The sequence below is a fragment of the Cryptomeria japonica genome, chromosome 4 (assembly GCF_030272615.1).
Source record: "Cryptomeria japonica chromosome 4, Sugi_1.0, whole genome shotgun sequence".
Lineage (NCBI taxonomy): Eukaryota > Viridiplantae > Streptophyta > Pinopsida > Cupressales > Cupressaceae > Cryptomeria > Cryptomeria japonica.
Genome location: NC_081408.1, coordinates 490,746,515 through 490,770,875, shown reverse-complemented (window position 1 = coordinate 490,770,875; position 24,361 = coordinate 490,746,515). Strand labels below are relative to the sequence as shown.

Genomic DNA, 24,361 nt, shown 5'->3' with positions numbered 1-24,361 from the left:
AGATATGTTCCATGGACTAGCACTGCCCCAGTTGATCAACCACCAATTCAATAATTCAAGAAAATGTTTAAGTGTTCTCCTGCTGGGGCAGACTTTGGCTCTTCTCCCTTCACCATTGCATCTTGCCTTCGTACCTTGGAGTCTATTGGTCCTTTATCCTTCCCTTTTCCTTCTTAGGAATTCTGGATTTTGGGATTCAGGGAACTAGTCTACCCCTTCCCTTATTGGGAAGAGGTATCTTGCCTTCTCAAGCCTTGAAACTCGAACTTCCCTTCCTTTCCGAATTTCAAAATTTGGGGAACTAGTCTACCCATTGCCTTTTTGAAAAGTGGTACCATGTCTCCTCGAATCCCAAAACCCGATCTTTCCTTCTTTTCCAATGTTCGGGATTCGGGAAACCAGTCTCTTGTCTCCTCGAATCCCAAAACCTAGATTTCCCTTCCTTTTTGGATTTCGAGATTTGGGGAACCAGTGTAACCCTTCCCTTTTGGGAAGAGGTATCCTGTCTTACCGAACCTCAAAACCCAAACTTCCCTTCCTTGCCAGATTTAAGGATTCAGTGAACCAATCTACCCCTTCCCTTTTTGGGAAGAGGCATTTTGTCTCCCCAAACTCCAAAATCCAAAGTCCTCCTATCTCCTCCCTCTGATCCCTTTGGAATATGGGTTTCCTGACTCCTCTCCCTTTGCAACAATTTCCTAAGGGCTCGCTGCTTGAACTCTAGTGACTACAACACTTCCAGATGGCGTGATCAACACTCAAGGCTCTTAATGCTTCACCAACTCTTGTGACTTGTCTACTTTTATTCATGGAGATACATGGGTTCATTTAATGTTTTTTGTAGGATTGCCATCAAGTAGAGTCTAAGGCCATGCTTATTTATGGTTACTTGATGGCCTTCATGTCAGGTTTTTATGCTTTGACTTTGGAATGCCAAACAATCCACCTTCTAGAAGTACTTTTATTCTTGGGATTGCCTTGTTAGGGTATGGATGGGTTTCTTGCATGCACAACCATGTCATATTTGTGCACTTCCCTACCTTCTTGAACTGACATTCCTCTATGTATGCTAGGGTCAAGGTTTCCCCTCTTTGACCCCTGGTCTTTTCTCTGTGACCAGTTTGCTATATATAGGCTATCAAGCCTCATTGTAAAGAGTTTTCTCCCTACTAACTTGAGCTACTTTTTTTCTTTCACTTCTCTTGAAGATTTGTATATTGTTTTGCATTTATGCAACTCTAAGTTTGGCCATTGGCCTGAGAATAAATTGAAATCATCATTCTTGCCTCTCTTCGACTTATGTGTGTTTTGTATGTTTTCTTACCTTCAATATAAGTGTATGTTTTGTGGCTTTCTCTCATATATATGTTGTGCAAACTTGTTTCTGAGTGTGACTTGAGGGAAATCTTCTTCCCTTTGACATTCAACAAGCCTAACCTCCATACATGTGTTTGGTGTCATTCATGCAATTGAAGTTTGTGCATCTCCAAGGTATTTTGGTTCATTCTTGGTGCCATCTTGGGGCGGGAAGAGAGACATCTCTTATATTGGTACATCACCTCTTATATTGATGCATCACCCTTCTTTCATCTTCTACATTTCCTTCTTCCATTTTCTCCTACAAACTGCTAGAATAGGTTTAGAAGTAGATTTTAGAGTGTCGAGTTGGTTCAACACCTGCAACTACATAAGGAGGGAAATCGGCCATCTCTGGAGATTCAACCCCTTGTGCAAGGTCCCACACTTTAGAGTTATTTCCATGTTTCATGAGGTTGTTGAGTTGATAGCTTAACAAGGGTGCAAAATTTTGTGACAACAGTTTTTGGCATGCTTGGTGGGACAAATTTTCAACCTTCATGCTAAGGATTCAGTGCTACTCTTAGCATCTTAGCCTTTGGAGGCATTCATCATTCAATCACTTGGTAACTCTGCTCATAGATCCAATCTCATGTTCATGACTTGATGTTGATTCCATGCCCACAATTCATACAAGGGCATCATCTAGAGGTAATTTCTAATTTTCAAAAAATCTCATTTTCAAGTTCTAGAAGATAGAGAGGTAGACCTTCATCGTCACCAGTTAGGGGTGTTGAGGTTGTAAGCACTCCATCACCCAAGTCTCGTTCTACCCCTCTATTTACAAGACCGTTGCAATCTAGGGCTTCCACCACTCATATCAATAGACCATTGTTTCACATGGCCAAAAATCAGGTTTTTGTTACCTTCAATGGAGGAAGTCCTCTCATTTTAACCCAAAGAAATGATATACAAGTGGCTGCATTAAAAGGTATACCTTATTTCACTGGTCAAACAACTACTACTCCCATAGAGCACATTCAAGACATCACAAACATCTTCTTTGTCCATAATGTCATTCAGAATGATGTTACTATTAGACCCTTGGCCACATCCTTGAAAGGAAAAGTCTTGCAATGGTATAGGGGGTTGCAGCTTAACTGCATTCACAATTGGGACGAGTTAGGGGAGAAGTTGTGTGAACAATTTGAAGACAAAGGTGATCACCTATCACTTGTAAAGTAGCTAACTACAATCAAAAGGGCACCTCATGAATTCATGGGAGACTTTAACTTTAGATTCTAGATGAAATTCCCTCCCTAGTAAAGCCATCTCCCAATCATGTCTTTTTGTATTACCTAAGAGCTCTCAATAGTGATATAGCCGCCATCATACAATCAATGGGGGGATGACTCTACCAAATGCATACGATATAGCCATAAGGGTAGAAAATTGTTTAATACAAGTTGAGAAGATAACTCCAAGGCTATCAAAGCCTCTATTCCCAGAAGCTCCTACGCAACAACCCACGTTGGCTCCTATTCCCATGGTATCTATAAATCAACCATCCACATCCGCTTCATCTTCAAATGAGCTCCATGAGGTCAAGACTCTATTGTAGAACTTTGGCAATAGTTGGTGACAGTAAAGAGGCAACAGGCTCAACATAGTAGGCCTTATCAATCACAAAATCAGAATTACTAGTAGAATAGGCCACCTTTTCAAAAGCCAAACCAATGGAGTCATTTCAAGCCCTTTAATAGTGCAAACCCTACAACTGCTAGTAACTCAAAGGAAATAGTTTCAATGCAAAACAATCTCGCCCAAGAGTAGGATTGGTGTCAACCATGCAATCAACCAGACAACCAACGTGGATGCTAAAGTGGAGAGTTTGTCCAAGCACCAGTAGTGCAAAATGAGCCAACCACCTCTGGCTAGCAATATGATCCAAATCAACCAAGTGTTGGTAATCAAGCTCATATACAAGGAGATTCTACCTTTGTCAATTGGCAATAAGTAGAATCTTATGGTGTAAATAAGACAAATGGTGATACTATGGTGCAATACAAAAGGACAAAAAAGAGAGTGATAGAAGGTGCCCCACCTTCAGTGGCAGCCCAAGCTCCAACACCCAAAGCAACTATCCAACATACAAGTTAGAATACCATTCAAGGTGGATAGAGGCATGAGCCTTAGGTCGCCCCAAGAACAAGGATATACCTTGTTCCAAAGGGGCCTTCAAAATCATCTGGTGTTCCTTTGAACATAATTGACCAAATGAAGAAGGCCAACCTCAATATCACTTTGTGGGAAGTCCTATCCATCCCATCTCAAAGGGATTTACTTAAGGAGTCATTGAGGGACATCAACCAACAAAATGGGGAGGCAACGACCAACAAGAAGACAATTCCAACCCGTTTGGTACAACCTAAGGAGGAAGAAGATTCAAGCAAAATCAATAAGCAACTTCCCTTCTATCTCTCTTTAATCATGGGAGATAATTTAGTTTGCAACTCCATGCTAGATTCAGGAGCTCGTAGTTCAGTCATGGCTAAGAAGGTAATTGATCTTCTTGGCATTAAATACGAACTTGTGACTAAAGGGGTTGTCCGATTGGATGGTACCTCTATTAGGACAGTAGGAGTTGAAAAAAAATTGAAGTTAACCTTGCATGCATGCCCTAGTTGCATTGTCTTGCAAGACATATCAATCATTGACCTCCCTACCTTTGCCATTTGTTTGTCTAGAGACTTCACTGCGAAGATAGGTGGATATTTGTCTTCTGATTGGTCCCACATGTTATTTCAAACAAAGTATGGTACCAAAGTTACCATAAAAGCATAACCCATTGCAAATAACCACATTGAGCCCTACACCCCCAACCCCCATAAACATGACTTGTACTTTGCATGAAAAGATGTTCTCAATTTCTTACTACATGAATGGGCCAATACTTTTCAGTTTGATCTATTTGATCCATTAAGTGAAGTTGAAGAGACCGGGCTTGGCACCTATTGCATTCATGCAGAGGATACTCCTATTCCTAACCTCATCAAGACACAAGAAGATTCAAAGGGGTTACAAAGCTTTTTCTTTTTATGGTTCAAGAAATAGGAATGGTGTGGGTGTGGGTGTTGGTGTGATGCGTTTCTCTTGAGTAGGAGAAATGTTTTTTCTCTTTTAGGCTTCATTTTGGCTGCACTAACATTGTGGCTGAGTATGAAACCTTGATCCAAGGTCTCCAACTTGCACAAAAAAGAAAGATCAAATCTTTGCAAGTATTTGGGGATAGTGAGTTGGTTGTTAATCATATTAGGGCTCAGAGCATAACAAAGAACAACCTACTCAAATCGTACAAACAGAGGGCCTGGGATTTGATTGAAGGATTTGAGGCCTTCAACATCCAAAGCATTCCTAGGAGTCAAAATAGACATGTTGATAGGCTTGCAACATTCGGTGCTCAATTTGACACACCAACACATGTTGTAAGCAAGAAGGAACAACACATCATGTTTGTTGTAAGTCCTGTCATCCCAAACAATCAAGTAAATTGGCAGGTGTTCAAAAGATCAACAAATCGTCAATTTCTTGCAAAATGAAGCATAATTATCTATCAAAAATCAGTCTATGTTACAAGACCGATATGGAAATTAGATCATGTAACTCAACTCCAACAAGTTGCCTAAAGGTCTAGTTATCTTGGAGGGCATTTCAATTCAAATGATCAACTGAAGAAGAACATGAACCTGTCTATAAAGAATGGTGATTATAAGCCTATTGTTATCGAGGGTAGGTCCCACACTTTGGGATTGTTTCCATATTTCACGAGGTTGTTGAGTTGATAGCTCAACAAGGGTGCAAGTATCCTCAAGACCTTAATTACCAAGGCCCTTAGAATCTATGATCGTGACCAAAACAACCAAGAAATCACCCCCCTTATCAAAGTTTTTGTACTTAATGGGCGCAAAAGAAAGCATATTTATAAGGCCATCAAACAAGCTAAAGTCAATTTGGTTTTTAAACCCAACAAACCTTTTCCCTATTGACCCCCCTATTGCCTCCCTCCCCTTAATTGAAGGTTTCTCAAACAAAATTTCCAAGATTTTTCGTAGTAAGGGCCTCCATTGCACCTTCAAGACGATTCACACCCTTAGACATTGCATCCCCTCTCTTAAGGATCATCTTGATCAGCTTCACTATGCTGGTGTCTACAGAGTAACTTGCTCTTATGGCACATCATATTATATTGGTGAAATGGGGTAGTCTATCAATTCCAGTGTCAAAGAGAACAATGATGACATCAAACATAAGCCGATTTTCATGTTGGCCCTCGGTGAACATTCATCTTCAACCAAACACCATATACCCTTGGAAGATACTCAAATATTGACCAAGGAAGATGATTTCTTCAAGAGAAAACTCAAATAAGCCACCGAGATCAACCAACACCTCTCTAGTCTTAACCGTAATGTGGGTTGGTGTTTGAGTTTTTCTTGGAAACCATTATTAACCCACCTCCAAATCCATTTGTTTCCTTCATCCCCTACAAATCCACGCCCGAGACTTACTTTGGATACCTCTCCTTGAGTTACTTTCTCTCCTCCCCCTTCTTCCCCTCCCCCTCACCCCCTCCCCCTGGCCCCCCCTCCTCCTTTTCTACCTTCTTGTTTGACCCTCTCCCTTCCTCCCTCTTTTCGTCCCCCTTACCTCCCCTTCTCTCCTAGCTCCATGTTGTAGCCTTTTCTTTTTCGTAGGATTTATTTCCTCCTTCCTCATCTCTCTTTTCAATTTTTTTATCGTTTTCCTTGTGTTTCTTTTGTTAGTGTCCTTTTTAAGTTTTTATTTTTATTTTCTCCCTACAACCCCACACACACATATATAATTTTTGTTAGTCTTTGGTTTTTCTTTTATTCTCTTTCTTTTCTATGCATACCTATTGCATTTATTTTTGTTTCATCCTTCTTTTGAATTTCTTTTAGTTATAGGTCTTTAGTTTTTTTAGATAAGTTTCTACCATGGGGGTAGATCCCTTTATTAATTTAACAAACTTAATACATCCAACATCCGAGGGTATCCATCCCTTCCGCCATAACATTTATCCTCTCCAACTGAGAGGTAGAAAATAGGTCTCCATGTTTGTTGACATAGTCAGCAAAGGGAACTGTATCAAAATTCTCTAGGCCCTACCTATAAGAATTTCTTCCCCACAACTTCCATGTCGAATGCTCCAGCTATGAAGCCCTTCTTGGGGTTGGTCTTTATCTTTGTCATTACAATGATTACCGCCACTTTCAAATCCTCCCTTAGCAATTTATTAGTGAACCCAGTCCCTTTATAATCTAGACTAGTTGTTTGAATGACATTGACGAAGAAAGCTTCTAGTACATCACCATTGTGATAGTGATCTTTGAAAGACAAATCTGAGCATATAACACTCTTGATTGTAGGGGGTTTTCTGCAACATAGGCCAAGTGTCTATTTGATTCTCGACGAATTATTTTTGATTTGTGATAATCCCCATGTTTGCAATGAACTCTGTTGTAGAATTAGCTTCTCTATATATATGAGTAATGGTACAATCCTCTATTGATTTAAAAGAATCCATGATGCTATTCATTATTTGTTTTAGCTTTCAATTTGATATGTTGCCTAGATTCCTTTGTCTATACATAGTTTCAAGTCCCTTGCTAATGCTATCATCTTTACCTCATTGTTAGAAGTCATTCCAATTGAACTATATAAAATCCACTTACATCTCCCTTCACAATCCTGAATGATACAACCAATCCCAACCATTCTTGCATTTCCTTTGGCCACCCTGTCAAAAATTATTTTGTACCTATCTTTGTTTGGTTTTATCCATCTTGCATTCTTCCATATGCATGCTTTTCTTGTGATATTAATGAGACGTGGCTTAAGCAAGTTCCAATTGAGTTGGATGTGTTTATCCCAATTTGAAATATATTTGACCTTCCTCATATATCTTTTTGCATTTGCGACTTCACAAATTCCTTCTTTTATTTTGTTTATGATTTGCTCCACAATTAACATTGTATCATTGAAGATTCGTCTAGTCCTCTCCTTCCATATGTACCAAACAATCATAGTGAAAACTACAATCCATAAATTTCCCCATAATGATTCTTGACCCCTTTTCGACCAACCCAATAACATGTTTAGTAGAGAATCATTTTGAGATGTTGACCAATTAATAAAGAAAGGAGACAATCTCAACACATCTTAGCATAAAAACACAAGAGTAGGAGGTAATTCAACGTTTCCTCATACTACATACATAATGGACAGATGCTTAGACTTGATATCCCATATTTTTTTCAATCTGTCCCCAATTAATATTTGCTACTGCAAAGCCATCCATAGGAATGGACATGCTCGAGGGGACATGCAGTTGTGCCACATAGTTGGGCTGACCATTCCTTCATTCCTTGTTGCTTCCTTTGAACTGCATATTTGAATCTTGCCATATATTGTCCATATTTTGAGGTACACCATATGATTTCGTCAACTTCTCTTGAAATGAAAATGGTTCAATCTTTTAATGCTTCCTCAAGGATTTGTTTAACCCAATCGAGAATGGGAAGATCTAAGGGTGGGATCCACAGGATTTTCTTGTCATCTACCATCACATAGTCTACTATGAATATCCCTTGATTTTGTTATGTCCCAAAGATCCAATCTTGTACCTCAAATAGATTTTTTAATGCTTTATGTCCATGCCCAGAATCTTGCCAAAATCTTGCTTTTGGTCCATTTTTTATCCTCCACAAGAGATGATCAGTAATCTCATGTTTGCTCTCCCATATGAATTTCCAAATGATAGATTCACCATTAGAGTTTGGCTAAGTCAATATCCTGCTTTCCTCACTGTCAAGGTATTTCTTTCTCATGATTTTGCAGCATAGTTTGTTCAGATATTTGAAGATTTTCTAGGATAGCTTTTCTCCCAAAGTTGTGTTTTGTAAGTCCATTTTCCTTAAGCCCGCCCCGCCTGCATCCTTGGATAGGCAAGCAGTCTCCTAGTGAATTATGGAATCCGTTTCTTCTTTGGAACCTTCACCAAGGAATTTCTTCATGAAGCTTTCTAAGGCCCAAATTACTTTTGTGGACAACTTAAAACACGACATGGCGTAAATCAGCACAACTGCCAGTACTAACTTGATCACCAATATTATGCTTGCTTGCGACAACCATTTGTTCTTCCACTCCTTCGCTTTTGTTTTGCATTTGTCGATAAGATCTTCCCATAATTCTGTTTTTGAACTAGTGAACAACGGTACCCCTGATTATTTTGTTGGCAGTTCGGCAATGGAATAGTCCAACGTGCTTGCAAATTTCCTTTGTAAACTGCTCTTTGTGTTGAAAAAGAATACACCAATTGATTTTTTTATTACTTCTACCTCTTTAATCGTAGCTTCGCCAAACAAAATTGTATCATTGGTGAATTGTTGGTTCCAAATCCTTGTCCACCGTGATTCATTTCCAGACTCTTAACCTTCTTAATTTGGTGATGTGTCAAACAAGAACATAGATATTGGATCTCCTTGATGTAGTCCATTCTTGCATTAAAAAAAACCATGCATCGTTCTATTGACCAAAACAGAAAAGTGAGGGGTTTCAATACATGCCTATACATTTTTTATCCATTATGCAATGAACCCAAATTTCTCCAAAATTTTAACTAGAAAATCCTAGTTAACTTTGTCACATGCTTTACTTATGTCTAGATTGACTACCATACCTTTAATTCTTTCCTCCTTGATAGAGTGCAATGTTTCTATTGTAAGGATGATGTTGTCTGCAATTTCCCTTCCAAGGGTAAATCCATTTTGTTCTTTTGAAATTATTTTCCCCAAGATTACTTTCAACCTGTTCGCTAAAGCTTTGAAAATGATTTTGTAGATTGTGTTGCATAGAGATTTTGGTCGATAATCTTCCAGTGATTTACATTCACTTTTCTTAAGGATAAGGACAATCACTATCCTATTCAGCTCCATAATAAATTTGACACTCCGTTTGACCTCTTCCGCCTATTTGTAAATGTCTCCCCCTTTGAATTTCTAGTAGTTTTGGTAGACCTTCACTGTAAATCCATCCGGTCCAGGAGTCTTTTTGGGATGGAGTTAAAACATGTCTTTGATTTTTGTTTGTGAAAAAGGCTCCATCAACATCTTGTTACCTTCTACTTTTATAATTTGTGGGATAGACTCCAATAAACTATCCCATTTTCTATTATCCAAGACACAACCGCCACCCAATATTGATTGGAAATATTTCACCGATACCTTTCCAATGCTATAATTGTCTTGACATTGTGATCCATCATCCATTTTTTATTTCTTCAATCCGATTTTGGGTCCTTCTTGCCCTTATTGATGCATGGAAGAATTTTGAATTGTAACCCCTTATTTGATCCAATTCTCTCGAGCCTTATCTTTCCAATAAATTTCCTCTCTGTTTAATAATTTTGACAGTTGATTTTTAAGTTCCTTTTCTTTAATGCAATCCTCATGATACCTTCCATTTTTTTATATTTTTTTCATTGAGTGTAGTTAGCTCCCCTTCCACCACAACTTTTTCCTCGAAGATGTTTTTAAACACTTCTTTATTCCATATCCTAAGCTTGTTTTTTAGGAAGTGTAATCTTTTGACAAAACAAAAACTTATTGTGCCGCCAAATATATTGCTCTCCTTCCACCATTTTCCAAGTTTTCCATCAAGGAACTATCATGCCACCACATATTTTTGAATTTAAGATCCACCCCCCCCCCCCAAAGCTCTTGACTCTGGCCAATAGACATCTGTACAAGAAAGTGATTTGACATAGTTATCAATAATATTGTGGAGGAAAAAATGACATCATTAGATGTCCATGCTAGATCTATAAAAAAACTGTCTAACCTCTCCAATATGCTTGTGAAACCCATTCTTCTATTTGTCCATGCATATTTGCCATTCCTTGGTTCTAGGTCAATAACCTCAATTTGCTCAACAAACCTCCTAAAATCTATTATTACTTTGTTAATTTTATTTAGTCCTCTACTTTTTTCTATGTATCCAAAATTGCATTAAAGTTGCTATCCAGGATGTAGTTTTTATCATTGAAGATTCCATTTTTTTCTACTAATATATCCCTTAGCACTACTTTCTCCTCCATCCGTGTAGGGCCATAAACATTAAATAGATGAAATATTTTATTTGATATTTTGTATTTTATCTCACTAAGCATGCAACATCTATTAGATTCTAAGAGGTATACCTTATAAGAGCTAGGGTTCCACAATATTCCCAATCCGTTAGTGTGGCCCTCCATGCCTCGAAATCTTCCTTCCCAAGCTTAACAGTACTTTATAAAATTGTCTCCCTTTGTTTCTGATACTTTGATCTCCTATAGTAGTATTATACTTCCAATCATTTTTTCCAAATGGTGCTCAAGCATCCTTCTTTTGTCAGGGGCAAAAAGGCCCCTGACATTCCTTGTAGTGATTTTCATGGCTTTCTAAGGGAGGCCCTCGCTCCCTTGGTTTTCAAAAAGTCAATTACATTGATCAATCCCTTCTCTCCGGCCTCATCCTCCCTTCTTTATTTGTTGGTTTTCCTTCCTCAGTTCATCCTAACCTTTCCTATCATCTTCAACTCCAATTGGCTAATTTCACAAGGTTCAATTATTCATAATTCTTCATCGCCTAAGAGTTTCTCATTTGAAGCCCAATATTCCTCTGCTTGTTCATCAGAATCTTCTTTTTGTTGGCAACTCATGGCGGCACTATCAACCACGTCCTCCTCTTTGCTATATGTAACTATCACTATTTTCTTTTCCACATTTTGATCCTTGATCTCCTCGCTACCTCGGGTCTTTTTTATTTTATCCATCACTTGGGATGTCATCTCATTTCTAGGGTTTTCTACATTATTCTTTTGCATAATCTCCTTTGACGATTTCTAATTGTTAGGGTTTTGTTTGGGGATCCAACTTTTTTTGTCCTAATAGGGATTTTATAGTTCTCGATCATATGATTGTGTTTTCTGCATCTTAGACAATAGAACTTCTTGTCCTCAGTTTTCACATTTTGTGTTCATGTGTCTTCTCCCACCCTTAGTCTTATTTTTATGGAATTTTCCTTACTATAGCGATTTTAATTCGCACATACAAATATGAGTCCCCATTCGCCAAATCTGCATCTATGTCAATTAGGGTTCCTAATGATCTTCCATTTTTTTGCAATGCTTCTTCATTCCAATATTCCATTGGCAAATTGTTTAGTCATATCCATAGAGGTTTATCATATGGCTCGTGTTTGAGGGGGTCAAAATTTTGATTCCATTTTTGCACATACAATGGGAATTCTCCCATTGACCAAAGTCCTCCCTTCAATATTATTTCCCTCTTTGATTCGTTCACAAAAATCACAATGAATTAGCCCTTTGGTGGAAACTTTGTGATTTCTTTAGTTTTCCAATATTCCATTGGCAAATTGTTTAGTCATATCTACAAAGGTTTATCATATGGCTCGTGTTTGAGGGGGTCAAAATTTTGATGCCATTTTTGTATATACAATGGGCATTCTCCCATTGACCAAAGTCCTCCCGTCAATATTCTTTCCCTCTTTGATTCGTTCGCAAAAATCACAATGAATTAGCCCTTTGGTAGAAACTGTGTGATTTCTTCAGTTTTCCGATATTGTTTAATCCATTGTCTGATTGTTTCCCTATCCTTCCTTGGACCAATGAATTTGCAGATAACTACCAAGTCTTCCAAAAAATCAAGATCCAGTTTTGTTTCTTTCATGAGGTTGATTGCTTGTATGGGGTCTTTATCCTCATTATTAATTTTGCCCTTCTTTTGTGGGTTTAGGTTATCTGCTGTTATCTCCTTGTGCAAAAGCCTAATCTGATTTTTCACTATCTATCTGCACATTGCGAACTCCTTTATACATAAGTTATAGGCCTTTAGTTGTTTTTATAATATTCTTGGTTTTTTAATTCATGTGGTTTATTTTCTTAATGTTTTATTTTCTATTTTTTAAATTGTCTATCTTTTTTATTTTATTTTGTTAAGGGTTTTCCAATTTGTTGTGGTTTTCTTTTGTTGAATTACATAAACTCACATGACTTGTGATACTGACTTGAACACCTAATCATGTCGTGACTTAACCACCAAACAAATCAAATGCCAAGAAACAATACCAATTTATTAATGTTATTGCCTTGGTTGATCTAATATGGAGTTCCTGACTATAAATAATTAATCTCCATTAACAAATAATGACATAATATGGAATTGGAAGAAAATTAAGATGAAGAACAAACTTGGTGCCTCTAATAGAGTTCCACCTTTATCCTCATTTCACCTATTCCATTCTTCCTTCTCTAATTATGGATTGTGTCTAGAGTGATGAAGGGATAACAACAATTGTTCCATGGATCACTATTCTAGGACTTTTCAATTTTAGACCCTAAATGTATCCAAATAATAATGTTAAATGATTGATGATTTGGGAGATATGGAAGGAAAGAAACTGCAGGATATTTGAGGATAAACACATGACCATTACTTCTTTTCAAAACAATGTGGAAGTGGCTATAGTAGAAGTGGTTAATAATAGGATATATGTCCGTGAAGTAGAAGGGCAAATTTACTAAGTGGGATGGGAGAATGAGGTTCAATTAGCATGGTCCCTGCATTCCCCATCTATTAGGGAGGGAGGGAATGAGGCCCAACATGAAAGGCACCATGCTATATGACAACCACCAAGATTTAGGTGGTTCAAATTAAATTTTGAGGGGGCCTCTTACAATAACTCAGGGTCGTCTAGAGCAAATTGCATTATCATGCTTTAGGATGGAGACATTGTGGGTAGGCTAGCCATTCCCTTAGAAGAAGATCTACTAATAATATGGCAAAATTAAATGTTTTGACTCAAGGTCTTTTGTTCTACAAGGATCTTGAGATTGAGAAACTAGACTTATTGAGGGTGATTTAGCTTTGGCCATTAATGTTGTCAGGGCAAGCACTACACCTAATTGGAGATTGAAGGCACTAGTTGAGAAGATTATGAATTCACTTGAATTCTTTGAGGAATTTATTCTAAATCACACTTACAAGGGAGGCGAACAAAGAAGCCGATGAATTGGCCAACGTAGTGGTTGATGGACGAGAGTTGGGAGCAATTAGATCAACTTGGGCATAGACTGCATATGCCATGCAAGTAATTTACATTTCCATGGTTGAGATGGTAATCATGAAAGGACACTCTCAAGACATCATTCTTTCTTAGGGGCCAAGCTTTTGTACGATTTACTATCCGTGGTTGGGTTGCTAATCAGAGTTGAATGTGTGAGAGAATGATTGTTTTTTCGTGCCTTGTATTGAAAAGATAGATTTTTCCAAATTTGGCATTATGGTGATGTTTGTGTGGCAGTTTGAGGACGTGTTGGCAGTACAAATGTTGTCATTCTCCCATCGAGAATTGAGTTAGTTCTTGGATTGATGATGGCTTAACAAGGAACTGGCTATGTAGCATGAAGAATTCCCCTACTTCCCTGCCCCCATAGACCTCCTATCCTCTGCAATCCCATTGTACGAAGACCTTGGGAAATTGTCCTACCCTTTACTTGGGCTCATCGTCGTGTTTTCCGTTTCACCTTGGGCTTCACATTTTTTGCTAGAGGATTTCCTTGCCGCTACCTACTGTCAAAAGAGGAGGATGGGGATGACCCCTGCAGCCCTACGAGTTGCCCCCCCCCTCCCCAAATCCCTTGTAGGGGTGCAAGGGTGTTTACCGCACCCCACAAGGGATTTGTGGAGGGGGCCCCTAGCCCACGAGGCTATAGGGACCCCCCTCTTTTTTATTAAAAAAAACTTACCTAAACTATGTCGTTTTTAAGAAGAAACATTTTTGCCATGGGGCTTCACGTTTTAAAAAATATAAATGGAGACATATAAATTAAATTCAGCGATGCACATTTTTATTGCCCCACCTTAAATTTAGAGGTTGTGATAATGGAAGAAAGGGTTCTCCTCCCCCCCACACACAATTTTATTGTCATGCCAATTAATGCAGACGCCAACTACTATTTTTTTTCCCTCTCTTTTTGCTATACATTTTTGCAAGAGTTCCCCATTTTAACTCATTTTAACAGAGAGGGATTTAAGACTGGGCCAAAGGAGGTGGAGCTATTGTAGTTGGTGAAGTTTATGGCGAAGCAAGCTTGAGTATTAAGGTATTGATCTAAACTTTTTTTTTATTATTATTTTGGTCTGTTTTTCATGAGAAGTGGACACTATATGAATTTTTTTAAATCATTTTGGTGTAATTTTCATGAGTGGACTCTAAATGATTTTTTTATTATTATTTTGGTGGAAGCTTTTAAATCTTTGCATTCATTTTATTACTACTCTCACGTGTTTTATTGTTTTTTAGATTATTGCATCTTGTTCCTAGTTGTAGTTTCATGTGAATTCCTAGTTTTATCACTTATATATCCTATGTTTGCATGCGTATATATTATTCTTCAATCTACAAATTATGCTAACACCTTTATAAATATTTATCTCCAAAGTTAAGAATACCATCATCTTATGTTAGGCGATGACAGTGTGCATCTATACCATAATTTCATATCATACCACTGCCACTTTAAGAGTATCTATACATGGAATTGAGATATCTTACATCCACTTGCAAGTAAATATTGAACCAAACTTTCAATCATGGGATAATGAATTTATATGTTATTGAGAATATCATGGTATTTATATGATATTGAAATAGTAAAACATTTTGTTGATGATATAATGATATCAATATAGTTGTTCTTACATATGTGAACAAGATAGCGGGTCACTAACCATCCTATTATTATTTAGAATAGTTAGAAATCATAAATGGGAATCACTCATCCAACTAGAAGTGCAAGATGTTCCCAATGGAGGAAATCCTTTTTCAATGGATGGCATTGAAAGGACACCTATTGGAAATGAAAAAATCTAAGAGTTGGACTTATGTGTTGCTATCCCTCTTGAGACGGTCCCTCACTTTGTCAAGGAGAAGGTTTAGTGGATGGAAATGAGACAATATTTGTACACAAATTTCATAAAGAGTACAACTCAACAAAACCTACTAACCACACTACTAAGATGTATTCAAGGTTTGCTTAGATTTAATTTAATAATCACATGTCATCTTTTATATTTGTCATTTTTTATATAAATTAATATATTTTTTTGGGCTTGAAGATACAAGAAACATTGAACCTAAAGATGTGGAAAGGGTACAAAGGTTTACCCAAAAAAGGGGTTGTCAAACCCACGTTCATTTTAGGGTTATGCATGGTAGACCAAATGTTGCAATTATCATGTACAATGAGTTTAGCCATCAAGATGAGAACGACAAATTTTGTCATGGAAAAGATTATCCTTCTGGTGATCTAAGAAGCAGAGTTGCACCAAGACTATCAAATGAATCTAAATCATATATTGAATATTTATTATTAATGGGTGTGGGGATTAACACTATATGCAAACAACACTACTTAGAACATGGTCTTACAAAGTTGATGAATAAGAGGGACACATGTTTGTTGAGAAAAGATGTAATGAATGTATGAAAAAGAGTGCACTCCCTTCGATCACAGAAAAATGAAGTCGATGCAAAAAGTGTAGGTTTGTGGAATGCAAAGGAGGAAGAAAACTTCTTCTGTTATAAAACACCAAACAGTGTGGAAAATGTTCCATTTATCGTAGGCATCCAAACACCATGGATGTGAGAGATGATGGTGAAACATTCACATCACTCAATTATCACAATGGATTCCACATTCTCAACAAATAAATATGGTGTAAGTAGAGCAATGTTCATTATATATTTATGGATATTAATTTAGTTGTTGGTTTATTTTATCTAAAAAACTTAACTTGTCATAGATTTGTTCATGTGCAGTATCAATTATATACCTTGCTTGTCTTTGATGAACAAGAGGCTGACATACCTATTGCATGGGCCATATCCTCAAGAAATAAAGTTGAGGATATTCATAAATGGTTAACTGGAATTTACAAAAGAGGAAAACAATGTAAAGAAGATTGGCATGTCAACACATTCATGACAGATAATGCTAGTGTTGAGATTGAAACAATCAAGTTTTATTACCTCCAATTTATATTTATGTGATTGTACTTGCTTATTATTTAGGTTATAATAACATATTATTTGTAATTTTCAACATAAATTAGTTTGAATTTAACAGTTCATTTTCTTATATAATGCTACTATAAACTTTAATAATATATATTGTAGATTATCCTTTGATTGCCTAGTACTTTTATGTATTTGGCATGTATGTAGGGCATGGTTGAAGAATGTGTATAGGTAAGTCAATCTTTAATTAAAAAAATGGATTAAGTTATATTCTTGAACATCATAAGCTTGATATTATGTTTTATAATCCAGTTATGTCAGTAATAAGGATATTAGAATAATTATATTCGATAGATTGGGTCAGATAATGTATAAAATGAGTGACGACAATGAAAACATCACTATCCGCTTGCTAATTTTTTTTATGGAGGAATTCAAAGAGGAGAAGAAATTTATTGATTACTTTTAGAAAACTTGGCCGCATGATGAGAGTCATATTGGTAAGATCATTGAATTATTATTTATGATATCCATGCATTAGCATTATTTAAGTTGTTTATTGTGTATATGTTAAGGCATCATTATGTTTGTTTGTATAGCGATGTGGGCAAATATTTTTAGAGGTTTTCCCCATGCAAATCAAGAAATCAATGCTTCCACAGAGTCATATCACTACCACAACAAGAGTCACCATCCAAGTGATTGTTCTAAGAAATGCACAAGGAGAATGGATTGACTTATCCATAGGCTTCTTCATAGGGTGGAGCCCTTCTACAAAAATAAAAGATATTTGCAATTATCTAGGTTCTTTACTAACTTCAAGAAGGAAATATATTAAATTTTTTTTGAGAGATCGAAAGCAATAACAGATAGAGATTGTTGTCCATATGATATCCTCCCCAACATATATAAAATAAAAAGCCACATAGATCCAACAAAATGGTACCTTGTCAGAAAATTTGGACCAGATTTGCATATATGTGATTGTCAATGGGCAAAATGAGGTAACACATGCAAACATGTGTTGAAGATTTTAGATCTTGTAAAGATAAACCGAACAAATGAACAAGGTCAAGTTGTTGGTAAGTGATTTTTGACATTTAAGTATGTTTTTTATATCTTGAAATGATTGTTATTTTTTCTCTAAACTAACTAAAATATTTTCATTGAATTACAAATGGTTTCTCTATTAGTTGATGGTGATAATGATGTTAGTGGGAGTTCTAGTCATGAGAATAATATCATTGGTAATGTTTATATAGTTTTCATAGTAAATTTTTTATTGATTTTTATGGTTCTTAAACTTAATAAATTATTAGTCCAATCAGAAATACTTGCAATCCATCAGAAGATCAAAATGTAATTGGGATTGCAAGTGGTGAAGACCAAAGATCTGGTAAATTTCAATATCATAATTTTTAATAGAATATTGAATATTTTTAATATTCTTTTTACTAAATCATTTTTATTTTTATTGTAGATGGGTTGAATTCATTTTGTGCTTCCAATGATAAATTTCAAAGTCTTGTTGACTATATGAACTCAATATTGCAAAATCTACCAACCAAAGAAGATGAAAAACTCATTTTTATTGAATGTGTTGAGGGATTTAAAAAAATATTTCCATGCATCTCTTTCTTTCTCTTCAAAGTTTTCATCAATTCCTGGCTCAAAGGACATGTCCATGAGACGAAAATCACCATGGTTTAGTCCAAGCAAAATCTACAAATGCCATTCTCTTCATTAAAGATGCAAATGCCATTCATCAAGATTTAAATGAAAGAGCACCAAAGCATGAAGAATTCGAGTTCCCTTGTACAAGCACAGAAGAAAACAAAAGAAAAAAAGGGTCTTAAATCATCCAGGCATTGCCATACAAGAAGTAGCTACTATTAGGGAACAACATAGTGAGTACATCTATTCTAATTTATTTTCTTGTTTTTCATTGTAATGTAATTCTTGTTGTTATTTCATATGTAAAAAATATGTGATTGTAGCTTTGGACGATCAAGAGAATACTCGACGACGTCGATTCCTCTTCTATATTGATTTGAACCAATCAATAGTAGATGACATGCAAATTATAGATGGTAATTTTCTAACTATTAAATGCATTGATTCATAAATTGTAAAATTGCTAAGTTTTTATTTCTAGTCTCTTTTCTATACTTAATCAAACAATTAGCAGGCACATTTTGTGGAACTCAATTATCATTAGCTATCAATGTTTTACCAAATAAACATTTCAACAAACCATTCCAGGTAATTAACAATGTCAATATTATTTACTTTATCTGCATATTGCAATCTTACAAGACACTTTTTCTATGTTGATTTATTGAATATACATATGATTGTAGTTTTAGATGATCAACAAAATAGTGGACAACATAGCTTCCCAATTCATATTGATCTTAACCAAACACTAGAAACAACAAATGCAATGCAAACTAGAGAAGGTAAAAAATTATGAAATTTTTTTCTAACAAGTTTGTAGATTAAATTTATAAATTAATTTATAACTAAAGTATGTAATGTACATGTTTTGAAGATAGTATAATGGATGATCATGATCAACACTATTACAAATAATTTTCTACACTAATGATTGGGGAGGAAAGATATTGTTTCAATATGTAAATTTGATTACCTTCCACTTTAACAATGAGAGCAAGGAGGGTGTAGGTTCAAGATTCACAATAGAAACATCATTTGTACATTGTACTTTTGACTTTCATATTATATATGTACATCATTTTTTTCTTCTATATAATTACAAGGGAATAGAAATTGGTAGAGCCTCTCAGAGTTTCAAGCAAACATAGCTTAACATCTCTATTTTTTTGTACTTTTTAAAGTAAATTTAGAATGTATACCTTAATGATTAGCTCACTCTCAATGTCATAATTAAGCAAAATTAATAATATTATTGACATGTTTTTGAATTTAAACCTTTTCCACTAGAATTATAAGGTGGTAAATTTTATTCAACCTTCTCAACATTTAAATGGTTCTACCCTTATATCTTCTTACCTTTTTTTTTGTTATTAATTTTCTTCTTATACACAATGAATAGTCCTTTTAGTATGGTACATGCATGCATTGACAAAAATTTCATAAGTGATTTTTAAGTATATTATCATCACAATGACACACACATACTTTTTGTGAGTACAACACACTCTAGAGATATATCTTTGTGTCATGCCAATCCATTGGTAACATTTTTTTGATGAAGAGATTCCATAAAATAACTAGTATGATCCACAACATATCACTCATAGTCTTAGATGCACATCATTTACTGAATCTCTCATTGATAAAGTATAACAGTTTAACACATGTACATAAGATATTTTATTTAATAGTCACTTTAAGCATCAAGAATATGCACATTTTGGAGTCACATTAAGAATGACTAATAAAATTTTGATTGAAACCTTGGTTTGAATTATTTTACATCTGAGAGTGGTCGTAAAGAACTACTAATATTATGTCATGCGATTCCATCTTCAAATAGATTTTATGCGGTGCTTGGTAAACCATGTTAGAGTAGTGTAAAGAAGTTCCCTTTATTTTTCATCAATATGTTTAATTTATACATGAAGGAAAAAGTAGTAAAAAATGATAGTAATCATCATACACTAGTATAGATTTGAATAATCTTTCATTGGAAATATTTGTGAAGATTCTTAATGAGTTACCATGTGAACTCAAAAATTATATACATCATATATGCAAGTTTCGAGTTTCATGATTAGAAGATCAACAAAGAGAAAAGATGATGAAGACTTGAGTAGCTACTTATCCATCCTTTCATACTACAATGTATAGCGAACATAAATTGGCTATAAAGAACCATGTGTGGCATATCCGCATAAAAGTTTTAATATATGCATGTCTTCTGATTATTCTTAGAAAGAAAACTACTCATGTACCAAGGAAGCAAGAAATAATATTATAATGATTTAAAAATAAATAATTATATTTTATTTATAATATTCTATTATTTTAATTTTACTTATTTAATAAATTATTTTCATTTAATCATTACAATTTATTAATACTATATTAATTATATTATTTAATGTTATTTTATTAATTTTATTCATGTTTTATAGAAATTTTTATTGTTTTAAAAATAATAATTATATTATTTATTTTTATTAATTATAATATTATATTATTTTTTATTTTATTAATTATAAATATTATATTATATTATTTTTATTTAAATTATGGTGGGGCTTTTGATTTTTAAAAATTTATTAAAAAAAGGGAGGGTCCCCGTAGCCCTGTGGGCCTAGTCCCCCTCCCCAAATTCCCCGTGGGGTGAAAGAGAAGTGAGGGGCCTATGGGGGCCCATACCCTCCTCCTTTCCTAGCGACACTTCCCAAATTTTGTGACATGAAGGAAAAGGCATTATTTCCCGAGGTGGGCAACGATCCCAGGAAGCACACAGATCCGTACAGTAGGGGTGACAGAGGTAGAGGCCTAAGCTAGGAACTAGGGGCATTCTTCGTGTTGTGTAGCTAGTTTCTCTTAACTTGTTTGACACTTATGCTTGTATGAGCATTAAATGATATGATAGCCACATACAGATTGGCTCGTGTGAGGCGTTCAACCTTGGGTATTTAAAGAGTCAAGGTCCCTTAGTCTATCAATTATTGAGTTGAGCCCATATAGGGGAGAGACCCCAATACGTGTACATGGCCTTAAACATGCTATAGTATGTGGGTAGTTAGGGAACCATTGAGGTGCACTTGACCACCCAATACATGTCCATATTTTGACTAATAATCAATTTTTTTAAACCCAGAAATGAATCAACATTAATTTGGCCATATTTTGGTTAAAATTTGATAGAAATATATATATATATATATATATATATATATATATATATATATATATATATATATATATATATATATATATATATTGAATGAAAACATTTACCGAACAAAGGAGTCAAACAAGTACGACCATATTGGTCACCAACTATTCATAACAATCATAGATACTGACATGCACAACTGACGTTGTAGGGCCCTCTATCCCATGTGTCCAACTCTCCAGGACACCAACTAGTCACCTCACCGCACATCTACTAGTCACTTCACCACCTCTCCCACCTACATCCACAACAAAATTGTGTAAGGTCGCCATTTTCCATTAAAAACCAATCAACTCAGACATAAATGACGATATCAAATGGGCATTGTAAATGCAATCCAGATTCAAAAATTGAAATAGCAAGGGTACAGATATTAAAGAGGCCACACAAACAAGTATTATGTTTAAATCATACAAAGAGAAATGAAATAATATCATTTGAGTCACAAAGAAGACACAAAAGACATCGAATAGGAGAAGGGAGACACAAGAGGCATTGAAAAATTCAAAGAAGACGCAACAAGCATCCAAGTATGCATTTTCTTCCAATTTATAACTACCCTTATTGTTAAACCTTGTCTTCCCCCTTACTGTTTTAGATGCTCTTATTTATTTTCTTCCAATTTATAACTCCTCTTACTATTTTACATCATCATAGTTGAGTTTTTGCTTCATTTCCTTTTGTTCTATTTACTTCCCTTCATCCATTACTTTTTGTTTTACAGTATTTCATGTTTTCATGTTCATTTCACGATCTATTGTTTCCTTCCTCTTCATTTCCTTTTCAACTTTATAATTATTGTTTTCAAGTTTTGATGTTCTTTCCTACGCATTCATTTCATGTTCCATTGTTTCCTTCAATTTAATATCCTGTTCAGTTTATGCTTACCCTTACTATTTTACATCCTTATGTTTTATTTAGATCCCTTCACCCAATATTTACAGATTCATTTTGTTCCCTTCACCTTAACTATTTAAGGCCTTCATTTTCTTAATACTGAACTATTTTATTTATTGCATCTAACCTTCACTATTTCATTTCTACTGAATCCTATGTATGTGTTTTTACTTTTTCTATTCTCAAGTTTCCCTCACCGTTTTCATCATTCCATGTTTTCATGTTCATTTGACATTCTATTGTTTTCTTCCTTATCATTTCCTTCTCTGTTTTACAAACCCTTACTATTTTCAACCTTTACAAACCCTCTTATTCATTTTTGTAATCCCTATGTGTTTTCAAGTTTTGATGTTCTCTCCTACACATTTGTTTCATGTACCATTGTTTCCTTCAATTTTATTTCCTATTTAGATTATGCTTGCCGTAACTATTTTACAACCATATGATTTATTTAGATCCCTTCACCCAATACTTACATATTCATTTGTTCCTTTCACCTTAACAAATTAAGGTCTGCATTTTCAGAATGGTTCATCTACCAATTTACTACACCTAATCTTAAATTGTTTCATTTATACTGAATCATATGTATGCGATTTTACATTTTTTGTTCTCTAGCTTCCCTTACTGTTATCATGTTTACACATTCTTTCCAATATTTTGATTTGTGCTCCATTATTTCCTTTACAGTATTTAAAACCCTTACTATTTGGCAACCTCATGGTTTATTTGCCTTTTCAATCCCTTTTTATTTTACATCCTCATGGTTTGTTCACATCCTTCATCCACAACAGTTAGTCATAACTGTTAGTTGTGCCATTTCATAGTTTCCCATAATCGACATCCTGATTCTATGTAATGTCTGTAGATGAAGAGGGGATTAGATTGGAGGACAAAGCTAGTTGTAAAGAAAAGAGCATCAACGGGGTGGGTGAGCCATAAAAGAGGAGTCAAGTTCCCCCCATCTACTGAAGATGTCGACCCAATTGTGACTACCCTACAACTTATAGCACTAACAGAGGAGGCTACTCCTTCTTAGGGAGAGGATATTCCATCTCAGAGGTTGCCTATAGTTACGTTGCCACAAAAGCGGTGGTTTGCAAAAGACATGAAAGGGGCGCTGAAATATGTCAAGGACAACGACATGTCTATCAAGGCAACATTTAAAAAATAGGGCATTCCAACAACCACACTCTCCAAATGGTTTGGTGGTCTCATAACCACCTCCAAGAAAGGTCCTCCAACAATCCTCAACCCTCATGAAAAGGACCTAATAGTCGAATGGTGCAAGGAGATGGCATCAATTGGACATGGACTGGAGATTGTCAATTTGAAGGTAGAGGTCACTCAAATTTTCCAAACTAGACCCAACCCTTTCAAGAATGGGCTTCCTAGTAAGTCTCGGTGGTTAGGTTTTAAGTGCAGACATCCAGAACTCACTTTGTGGACTACTGAAGGTCTTGACAAAGACATGGCACTTAACCTTAGACTTGTTGTCTCTTGTTTCTATGAGACACTCTCGAAAGCTTATTCTACAAATCCATATGGTCCTGCTCACATACAAATTTTTGATGAAACAAGCATCCAAGTAGGTAGAAATGGGGCCATGCAGGTTCTAGCTAGAAGAGGAAGTAGGAGTGTATCCTACATCATTCCCAAGAGTTGAGAATGGATCACCATTCTATGTTGTGTTAATGTTGTTGGACAAAGCATTCCAAGATCCTACTTGTTTAAGGGGAAGTGGCAGTTACATAATTGCATATCTAAGTGTGAACTAGATGCTTGCATGACAGCTCAGTCTCATGCTTGGATGACAAAGGAACTCTTCCTCAATTGGTTTAACCATTTTGCATGGTCTGTTCTAGGGGGTGTCTCGACCATCAACAAGCACTTGCCGATATTCGATGGTCATGGTAGGTATGTTGCATTTGCAACAATCCAAGAGGCAAGAATGCCATTGCTCACAACACCCAATCTAAATAAAATGCAAAAATAGACAGTAATGAACCACATCAACAAATGGTGGAAAGTCACATGGACAATAGTGGGGATGGTCTTAGTCTTCCCTCTGAGTCAATACCACCTACTTGGGTGGTAGAAGGTGCCATCAACC

General features: G+C 35.6%; 1 protein-coding gene across 2 annotated transcripts in view; it reads left to right on the top strand.

Moving 5' to 3' along the window:
- Window positions 1-18,700, top strand: part of LOC131060386 (disease resistance protein TAO1) — a 41,820-nt gene extending 23,120 nt beyond the window's left edge. The window contains exons 3-4 of one of the 2 annotated variants that reach the window (XR_009110348.2): window positions 17,935-18,361; window positions 18,452-18,700. The gene's annotated coding sequence lies outside the window, so the exon portion shown is untranslated. Of the gene's footprint in view, window positions 1-17,934 lie in introns of both variants that reach the window. The other variant, XR_009110347.2, reaches the window with a different exon arrangement.
- The last annotated feature ends 5,661 nt before the right edge of the window (window positions 18,701-24,361 follow it).